Source organism: Sciurus carolinensis, unplaced genomic scaffold (assembly GCF_902686445.1).
Source record: "Sciurus carolinensis unplaced genomic scaffold, mSciCar1.2, whole genome shotgun sequence".
In the NCBI taxonomy this organism is placed as follows: domain Eukaryota; kingdom Metazoa; phylum Chordata; class Mammalia; order Rodentia; family Sciuridae; genus Sciurus; species Sciurus carolinensis.
This window is the reverse complement of record NW_025920150.1, coordinates 511,482-521,942: the sequence shown is the minus strand read 5'-3', so window position 1 is coordinate 521,942 and position 10,461 is coordinate 511,482. Positions and strand designations below refer to the sequence as shown.

The window sequence follows — 10,461 nt, the reverse complement described above, 5'->3', positions numbered from 1 at the left end:
ATGGAAGTAAAAAAAAGTATTAAAATAACTTTCACTTCTCCTATTTTAGCCACATAAGTTGGCTGCAATAAATGATACAGATTTCTGCCCTAATTTGTTAACAAGAGTTGCTAACGTCCCAAGAACTAGAGAAAGCTGCCACCAACTAATAAACTACCAAAGTAAATGGAAACACAGTGTGGTTTTCATCTTCTTTCATATAATCCCAGATAACCCCATATAACTTTATAAATATCTTATGAAGACAAAAACTTTAAAAACCTATCAATACCATTTATAATATTTAAATGCAGAAAACCCTTCTTTCAACAAGGTCACAAATCACCCAAAAATTGTGGTCACACAAACAGAATGAGTGGAATGTTTAAAGTTTAGGACAACGAAAGAAGCCCCATGTAACTTTTTAAATATAATCATTTACTCAAATATACTGTAAATGGGAATGGTGATAACACAGGAAGCAAAAATAAGTTTGCAAGTAAAATTTCTAGAAGATCATGAAGACAGTACCATCCCATATTGCAGATGCAAAATGAGAAACAGTTTTAATGGGGTTAAAAGTTCTCTTGGTCTTGCAAGGTGCTAACTACTTCCACTTCCTGTGTCAGAAAGTTAGTCCACAGGAAGAGCTGGTGGATCCTGTCCATTAAGAAGACTGGTTGGCTTTCCAAATAAATTTCATCCTTTTCAGTCAGGACGTCTCAACAAGAACAAGATAACCGGGATAATCATTCAGGACTTCAAGATCATAGTAATGCTGATGCCACTGTCACCAGAATCATGGTATACACTGACCAATCTTCTCCTTGCATGTTTGTGATGGCAAACACATTTACTAGGATCAAATCCATCTTCTGCTGTGGTTCCCCAGTTTGAGTTACTTGATTGTTGAAATCCACCCAGACAACAACCCATGGGGCTGGAGGGTGGGGGCCAGACCCGGACTCCGCAGAAGGATCACCCTGGGCTTCCGGAATGCTTCCACTACTCAGGACTCAGCTGCCAACAGTATTCCTGGCCACCTGTGTCCTCCCCATCCTCTCTTTGAATTTGTTGGGCCACGTCAATCTTAGTCACCAGACCCGGACCTGCCGGCTCCTGTGGAGCTAGGTGCAACATGTTGCAGCCCCTCGAGACCCTTCAGGCCTCAGCTGCCCAGTGTGCATGCCCTCCCTACTGTGGTGGGCAGCTTTAGGCCTCTTCACCACATCAGGTGCATTGTCCTTCTGCACAATCCTGGGGCTCTGGAGGAGAGAGAAAAGAGAATGGTGTGTGATAAGTAAGCAGCCTCGGGTCACATTTTTTTAATTATTGGGACATTATATTATATATAATACTATAATACTGGGATTCCTTCTTACCTATGTGTACATGTGCACAACAGAACAACATAAAAATTGAACAATTTTGTTCCCTAGTTCATCCTCTTGCCCTCCCTGTCCTCCCCCTGGTGTCCAGAGTAAACATAGGACACTTCATTTTCTGACTCTGGCTTATTTTACTCAACATATGCTCTCATGTTCCATCCCACCCCTTTGCTCCACAGTTGGGTCATTAGCTCTGTGTTTAGTCAGTTAGAGTGTCTTGAGGACCCTCAGCCAACCCTGTGGAGAGGCCAGTGGGTAGTGGAGACCTGCCCACACACTCAAGGGAAGGCTCAGTTGACTGCAGTCTCATGAGAAAATTTTTGGCAGAACCAACCAGCTACACCACCCCCTATTCCTGACCCTTAGGCAATTGTGTGAATGAACATGTTGGTTGCTTGTTGTGGTTTGGATCTGGCATGTCCCTAAAGTCTCTTGTGTTGAAGTCTTGTCCCCAGTGCAGCAGTGTTCAGAAGTGGCGTTTTTGAAAAGTTATTGAATCATGAAGGTTCCCATCTCACCAATGGATTAATCAATCCAGAGCTGAATGAACTACTGGGAGGTGGTGGGACTTTGCTGGAGGAAGTAGGTCACTGGGGGTGAACCCTGGAAGGTATTCCTTGTCACCTTTTCCTACTTCTCTCTTTCTGCTTCCTGGCAGCCATGAGCTGAGCAGCTTTCCTCTGATATGCCCTTCTGTGCTATTTCTGCTTTGGTGCCTGCTGACTGAAATCTTATTCTAAGCAGTTAAGTTGGGCAGTAACTGGACACAAAGCAATAGATAACTAATAGAGAATGATGTTCATCTGTGAAAGGCTCTGCCCTTCCCTGTGTGTACCCTCTGCACTCTGTCTAGGTCACTTTGAGCATTCTCAGGCACAAAGCTCATAACCAAAAATGTGTCCTCTTCTCACTAAGGACTCTTCCCACTTAAGGTCTCTGAGAGCTCCTGGGAGGCTGTGGCCTTCCCCTGTCACCAGCCTCTCTTTCCCTACTAGCACAGAGCCTGCCCTCAGTAAATGTTTGCTTAGTAGATCTGGGTATTTGTTTCTTCCCCAGAGCCTGAAAAATTATGCTTTGCTAATAGTGAGTACTCAGTAGGTTTTCGTTGATCAAGTAAACAACCTACAAAACTTATTGCCATTTCAAAATTATCACTCACCCCTTCAATACTGACATTGATCAAACATTCTTCATCTGATAATCTCTTTTAACATTTATTTTTATTGTAAAAAAGTGGGATACATATTGTTTCTCTGTTTGTACATGAAGTAAAGGCATACCATTTTTGTAATCATACATTTACATAGGGTAATAGTTTTTGACTCATTCTGTTTTTTTCCCTTCCCTCCCACCCCTCCCACCCCTCTTTTCCCTATATACAGTCTCTACTTCCTCAATTCTTGCCCCCTCCCACACCCCATTATGTGTCATCATCCACTTATCAGAGAGATCATTCATCCTTTGGTTTTTGAGATTGGCTTATCTCACTTAGCTTAATATTCTCCAATTTCATCCATTTGCCTGCAAATGCCATAATTTTATTATTCTTTATGTCTGAGTAATATTCCATTGTATATGTATACCACAGTTTCTTTATCCATTCATCAATTGAGGGGCATCTAGGTTGGTTCCACAATCTGGCTATTGTGAAATGAGCAGCTGTGGCTCATTGATGTGGCTGTATCTCTGTAGTATGCTGATTTTAAGTCATTTGGGTATAGGCCAAGAAGTGGGATAGCTGGGTCCATCTGATAATCTGAGTATAAAAGTACTTTAAAATGCACACTTGTCTTACAAATTAATTCTTATAGTGAATTAAAAATTAGAACAACTATAGTTGGAATTCTACAACAAGGAGAACTTTCATCTTGTCCAGGGAATTATACAAATTTTAATGTACTTTATAAGGCAGAGTCACCTAAGTGAAGGGTTTCCAAATTACAATCATCAAGAAAGATCTGGCTTCTGTCCTTTTGAGGGCAGTACAGGAGAGAAAACACGAGTGCCATTTTTAAGTCTGTCGCTGTGAGAAGATCAAATGATGGTCATGTGTGTGTAGTGACTACAGTCATGGAAAGGGTCTAATCAACTCACTTCAGTGTCTGCTGCCTGTGTGCTGTGTGCCATATGTCCTGACAGGTGCTGAGGTACAGAGGAGCAGATAGCATGACAGATTCCACAGACATACTAAGCCTGCTTCCTGCCCAGGCCCTGTGCTGGTATTTGCAGAGCTCACTATTCAGTGGGAGAAACAGACATGGATGCAAAACCATCCTGAGGTCACAGCCATTTGAGTAAGGAGCCTCTTCTGTGGGACACTGAACAGTGTGACTGACCACTGAAAGAAGCACTTCCTCCAGAGGCTGACTGTGACCCCTCACATGCTCACTCAACTGACAGTTGCTGTGCTATTCAACACCATCCCTGGCACACACAAAGGGGACACTCAGGGGTGGTTCAAGATAAATCTGCCCACATGGAGCCCATGGTGTAGCCAGCAAGACAATGAGTCATGTCATTGGATCTTAGAAAATAAGGATGGGATGCAAAGGTTTTCTAGATGGGGTCAAAGAGTCATTTGGGGTCTCAAGAACAGGATCTAAACAAGAAATTATTGGTAAAAGACAGTAAGAAATGGCCCTGTCAAAGGAGCGATAGCACAGATTATATCCAGGTGTATACAGCCTGGAGCAGGCAAGTTTGAGATCACCTCTGAAGTGGTAGCAAGGCTGCCACAATAAGGTAGCAGTGTATTTCCAACAGGGCAAGTTTAGCATCCCAAGAGCCAGCAAGGAAGCTGAGACATTGCTAGAGTGCAGCAGCAGAGTGCTGGGGCCATGCCCATGTTGTTCCTCTGAGCTTACCACTAAGCCTTGCACAAAGTAGGTACTCACTCACTGGACAAGCACAGGAGGTGAAGAGTTTATAGAGTGCACTGGGGCCTGTGGAGGTCCAAAGGAAGTCTAGTAAAACAGGTCTGGCTCTCACAATGCCACCTGGATTCTCCTCTCTGAGCAGGACTCTGTGTTTGATATGCAATCCCTAACCAAAGTCAAGATTGTGTTTTCTATGCAGAATATCAGTCCTAATGGAGATGAAAAATATTGAGAACTAACATCTTGATAACAGCTCTCTAAGGAATGAGACTCCCATGTGCACATCACTTGACCCAACAGTTCCGCCTGCCATCTACTTCCGTGGCAAGGACATCTCACAGCCTTCTCATGAGGGTACCAGACAAGACGTTCCAGTGTTGGCCCACTGACTGATGGTGTTAGGTAACCTTTCTCAGAAAGAGTTAAACTACTTATTTAGTTCCTCTGTTCAATTCTTCTTTTCCTAGCCTTTCCACAAAGGATTTGAAGAGACCTAAAACATATAATCCTGTTTCATGGGATGGGCCCAAAGTTATCTCATTGTTTCTTTTTCATTTTCTTCTAGGAACACTGGAGCCAGAAAAAGATGCAGTCCCAATCTCAGAACAACAGTTTCCTGCAGGTTGGCAAATCAGCAGTGACAAAGAGTGTATTTTCCCCATGAATTGGTTCAGGTAGGTGTTCACAGGGCCTTTCTCAACCTCCATCATCTCTGTCACTACAGGTAGTGAGCATGTCCCTCATTATTTCTGTCACCACAGGTTGTGAACAACCCCTCCAGGTCCACCCCTATGCAAGGGGCCTTAGCCACTAACCCCACCCCACTTTTAGTAACAGAAAAAAGCTGGAAGCTATTGCAAAGGTGACAGGAAACCTGAGGCTGCCCAGGGAAGGCCAGGTCAGGTGGAGAGATGTCTTGCATGTGCCAGACTCAGGCCTGGCAGCAAAGGCAGGGATGCAGAGGGAGCCCTGTCATCTGCCTACAGGGACTTCTGAAACAGAGGTTGTGGCAGAGTCATATAGTTGCCTGGGTTAGTGGGCCAGCTTGCATTTTGCAGTGAGGAGGGACTCAGAGAGGATTGATGAAGTATCTCCCTGGTACCCTGGCTGAGCTCTTCCTTAGAGGAAGGCCCAGGACTCACTGACACTCCCCATAGTGTCATCTGAGGGACTCTGGGGATCACCATGGAGGAGGGTTGGTGGTCTCAGTGACTCAACACAGTGACTGTAGGAGATGGAGAAAGGAGGAACCAAGAGGATGTGGTGGTCTAGCATGGAGACCGGGGAGGGACAACCAAGGATGGCAGAAGGGCCCTGCCTCTGACCCAGATGTCCTTATAATCATGACAGTGATTACCTTCTGAGCATGTGTGCACTTGTCCCTTGCCCTAACCCTCCAACTGGGGAGGGAGTCATCTCTCCTCCCTTGGGAAAGTGAGTCCCAGACTGTGGACAATGAACAGAAGGGGTTGGGTGTGCCATGAAAAGCCAGTGCCTCATTGTGGTTGAGGGGCTATAAAAAAGGGCCTCTCGGAGTACAGAATAGTTCTCCCAGATCCTAAGCATTCCAGCCTCTTTCCCACTTCTCTTCATTCCCCCTATTGAGGTGACAAGAGGAGACCTGCCCTCAAGACCTAGGTCTTCATCTAGGTTTTTCTCATGGAGCCTTGAGCAAGTCACTGAAGCTCTTGGTAGTTTCTGGGTTTGTTTCCATTTCTGTAAAATGGGATAACTCCAGCCTGCTCCATTGCTGTCAGGACAGAGGAGCTCAGAGGGGCTTGGCTACCCACCCATCAGGCCTGGCCTAGCCTAGAACTTCAGTCACTGCAGAGTTGAAGATGCCTGCAGGGGCCTGGCAGCTACTCTGGAAGCTGTCTCTGCCTGGTCCCACCTCATTCCTCTCTGCAGTGTAGTGCTGGTGGAGGTGGAAACTCCCTGGGGTTGGTCACTGGTGTCTTACTATGCAATGCACAGAGGCCTTTGGGAAATTCCTACAGGAAGGCATTCTATAGCACATTGTTGGCTTTCAAGAGCCAATGGGATCAGCATCAAGCAACTTGGGAAAGAAGAGCCCATGGTTAATAACTCTCACAAAGAGATGCATCAGATACTCCACTGCAGAACAGGGAGTGGGAGTGGGAGTCTACCACACATACAATTGTGTGTACTGCAGACACACAGCAGGCAACTGGGCAATCCATGAGTTAGACATAAAACAGAGACTTGCTTTTCCTAATGGCATGGAAAAGAAAAACAAAATAACAACACAAAGTCAGGTATGATTCACTCTGTACCAATGGCAAATTTGTACACAAGGAACACACAGGTGCTGGTTTCCAGCCAGGAATCACCCACAAGCCACCAATGAGCTCTGACCAAGACACCCCCTCCATGAGACAGCCTGTAAGATATTCCTCCCCATTGTTACCCTCTCTGGGTGTTAGCAGGCATCTCTGAGAAACCCAAGGGAACTTGTCACAGTGTCCTGTGCCACTCTAAAGGCAGAAAACACCACTGAGGAATGAAATCCCAGCAGTGCCCAAGACCACCTCAGCATGACTTGTCCCAGTGTGCCATTTCAGGTATGGAGAAGCTGCCTGTCTCTTCTAGGGCCACTTGCACTCAGAAAGGCTCCACTCTCGATGGCCCCATAGAGCCAAACTGCAGGCAGTTCATGGCTAGGTCTGGCCCATGTACAGCAACACCTCAGGTCCTGCACTGAATGAGCTGCTTTGATGCTCCATTCTAGGTCATGGTAAATGATATTTTAGCTAAATCAAGAGAGGACTGTAATCTATTACAAAACTTTGACCTGGAATTCATTTCTCAATGGTTCTGCCAGATGAACAACTTCAGGGTAATAGACTTCTGCCATTGCCCTGATCAGTCTGGACCACTGCCTTAATTCAGGCATTGTGGGACCAAAGACCAGGAAAGAACACAGAATAGCACAGTTCCTGTGTTACTTGGAACCACTGAGAGGTCAATGGGCAATCTGGTAGCAAGGATAAGAACTTAATAAAGGCATCAGCATAAACCTGTCCTGAGGCAGGGCACATCTGGCCTGGGAAATGCTGGATTCATCCAGCCTTGGTGGCTGATGACCACCTCAGGCTATCCAACTCCCAAATAGACTTAATGACTTTGGGTGCTAATTTCAGAAAAAGTAGTATCAGTACCAGTTGCAAATTTGGGAGAAAAAAACAAACAAGAACAAACTGAAATCAAACCTTTTCAGTTGTGCAAAGGGATCTGTCAGTAGTAGATAGTATTCAAGTTAAGGGAAATATTGTTAGAGGAGTGCTGGAATTTTGAGCCATACCCCTGATGTGCAGTCCTGCTCCTGTTTCCAAACATGTGAATGGTTAAGTAAGGGTTAAATCTAAAGAATGCACATGAAAGCAGTCACTGGTATGGCCATGAGTAAATGTCAGCCACATAGAGCTAGAGACTTGGGGTACCAGCTGTGGATGGCAGCAGAGTTCCTGGGAGTGTCGGAGGGAGCTCTACCAGTGAGGTGGCCAGCAGGACAGACCAGGTCAGGAAGCATCCTGCAAGAGGGAGGTGCCTCTTTCAGCTTCTTGGCCCAGTGCTCCTTGAAGGCTCCCATCATCTGCTTGTGAAAGCCTTCTTTAGGCCAAGTCTAACCCTAACCACCCCAACCTGATTTTTTCCTCCAGACTCACTAGGACAGGATAAGCCTCTGGCCTACCCAGACCTCACTAGTTTTACCCACACTGCTCACAATGCATCCTATTCTTTTTCTCTGATCACTCTCTTAACCTCCCTCACTTACAAGGATAAAAGGCAGAAGCCCTGTTCACCAGCTTGTTCCCTTAACAGGTGCTGGAAAATTTCTGAACCATGCAGATTCATATGGCAGTAGGGTGATTGTTGATGTCCTTGATACCTGATGGAGTCAAACTCTTCACCAGACAAGCTCATGGGTTCTTTCTTCCTTGGAATATGCTCATCTTTTCTTTCTCCTCCCTGATTCTGGCCCAACTGGGTCTCCCTCTGCTTTAGAGGCATAAAAGGAGACTGAAATTTGTCTCCAGTTTCTGGGGAGTTGAAAGTAGCATCCATGGCTCAGGTGTCAGCCAGTTCTGGCTTCTGAAAGTTGAAACTACCATAGCCCACCAACAGTGGCTCCAGTTTCTGGAGAAGTGAAAGAAATTTCTATAGTTGGGTCACCAACAACTGCTTCATGTGTGAGAGCTCTCATCTCATCAGCAGCTATCCAGGGATGCCTGACCCTGGTTCTGGCTTCTGGGGAGTTGAGAGAAACTCCCATAGCCCACTAGCAGCAATTTCCAGTAGCTCTACTGCTGTGATTCCAGCATCTGGGAAATTGAGAGAATTCCTATAGCCGAACCACTGGATCAGGAGTACTTATGCTGTAACTGGTGTTTTTCATCTTTTCCTTGCACTTGGCATGTGCCATCCAGGCTCTTTATTCCAATATGCTCATCCATTTCATCTTATATACTCTCCTGGCCCTGCATATGTAAGTTGATATTTTCTTGTTTGGCATATTTAATTCAGCATTTCTCATAAACAGTTTCTGAATAACTCTTAGGTATAATCATAGGGTTAATTGTGGAGGCTGTTAGCAGCTCTTCACTTCTTTCCCCCTGCCCCCTGCTACTTTTAATACAGTAATGCAGGGTCACTTAATAGATCCATTATCTCAAACCATCCTAGGTAGTTGTAATACTTACAAGTTAACTCATAGATTGATTTGAAACAAAATATAATTTATAAAGTTGCCTCTAAAAATAAGCCACTGTAAAACCACTGTTTTAATGTCCAGAGGGGAAACTCGGTTGATTTCTTTCAAATCTGACACCCTGAATAGATCCCTCTGAGCCCAGCCTCTGGTATGGCAGGCTGCTCTTGTCCATAATCAGAGTCCATAGAATGAATGTTACCACTCTCTTTATATGGACACTTGTTCCAGGGATTGACACCCCTCCTCAGCACCACTCATTATGGGACACCAAATTTACAGTGGTCTTAGATACAGGGAACCCTGACAGCAAATCAAAAGAGTCCCTCTTGGGGTATGTATTGTATATTTGGAAAAAATTCAAACTAGATGATCTAAAGAAAGATTTTTTTTTCCTGCAACACTGCTTGGCCTCTATATGTGCTTGATGGTCAAGAAGGGATGATTTCCTTGTTTCAACACCATTCACAATTAGATCTGTACTGCAAAAACAAAGAAAATGGACAAAAGGCCCTTATGTGGAGGTCTTCATGGCCCTTAGTCAGGATACATAGAAGATTACAAAAATATGCCAGACTCCTATGACCACACTGGCAATGGAAGACTGATTGTTCCTACTTGAGAAGACCTAGGTCCCTCTTGTACTACCTGGAATATAATTCCTCCATGAAGTGACAGGGTACAGATGTCCACAGGAGTCCAGGAACCCAGATTGTTTTCACACTGGAGGAGTCATACATCATATGTGGCATGGCGGGTGACTGACATGCCTACTTTAAAGCATTTCTTATAAAGAATTTTAAAATAATCCTCCACTTGCAATTACAGAGAGCAACTACATGTTTTGGTGATTTTCTCTCTTCTGAATCTCCACTTGTACTAAAAATAAAGGTGTTTTCAAAATTGTTAGCGCACATTTTTGCCTGGGTGACTGGCCAACCAAGGCTGTATTTTTCTTTGCTGGGTGTTTGAGGGATGCAATGTCTATTGTTTTCTGTATTTCAGGTATGCTGACTATTACTGTATTCTCTGACAATGAAGCAACTGAAAATGACTGATATCTTGATTTCCATGGGTAATCTACAATCAACTACATTAAATGTAAGTAATCAACTTACATTAAATGTAAGTAAGATAAATATTTGTGAAAGTACTTATCATATAGTTCAAAATCTGAAAACTATATGAGAGGTAAAACAACTGAGTCATTTGTAAGTTAAAATATGTTTTCAAAATTCCTTGAATATATTCAACTAGAATGATAAGGCATTTTCCTACATACAACATTATGTTTTTCCTACTATTCCAAAGGAATTGAAAAAAAGATTTTACATGGAAGAGCTCAGGTCAAAGTAGCAGTGAACACATGGTACCTAACGAACACAAGTTTAAGGTCCCTGTGTGGGTGCCAAGGCTGAATCTCCCAGGGACAACAACACCACTCCCAGATCAGCCTGCAGTTCTTTCCTGCCTGGGCTCAGTCAGAGGT

The 10,461-nt window shown here is 44.3% G+C and overlaps 1 pseudogene; it reads right to left on the bottom strand.

Annotated features, from left to right (window-relative positions):
* Nucleotides 1-612: 612 nt before the first annotated feature.
* Nucleotides 613-915, bottom strand: LOC124974475 (small integral membrane protein 14-like; annotated as a pseudogene).
* Nucleotides 916-10,461: the final 9,546 nt, after the last annotated feature.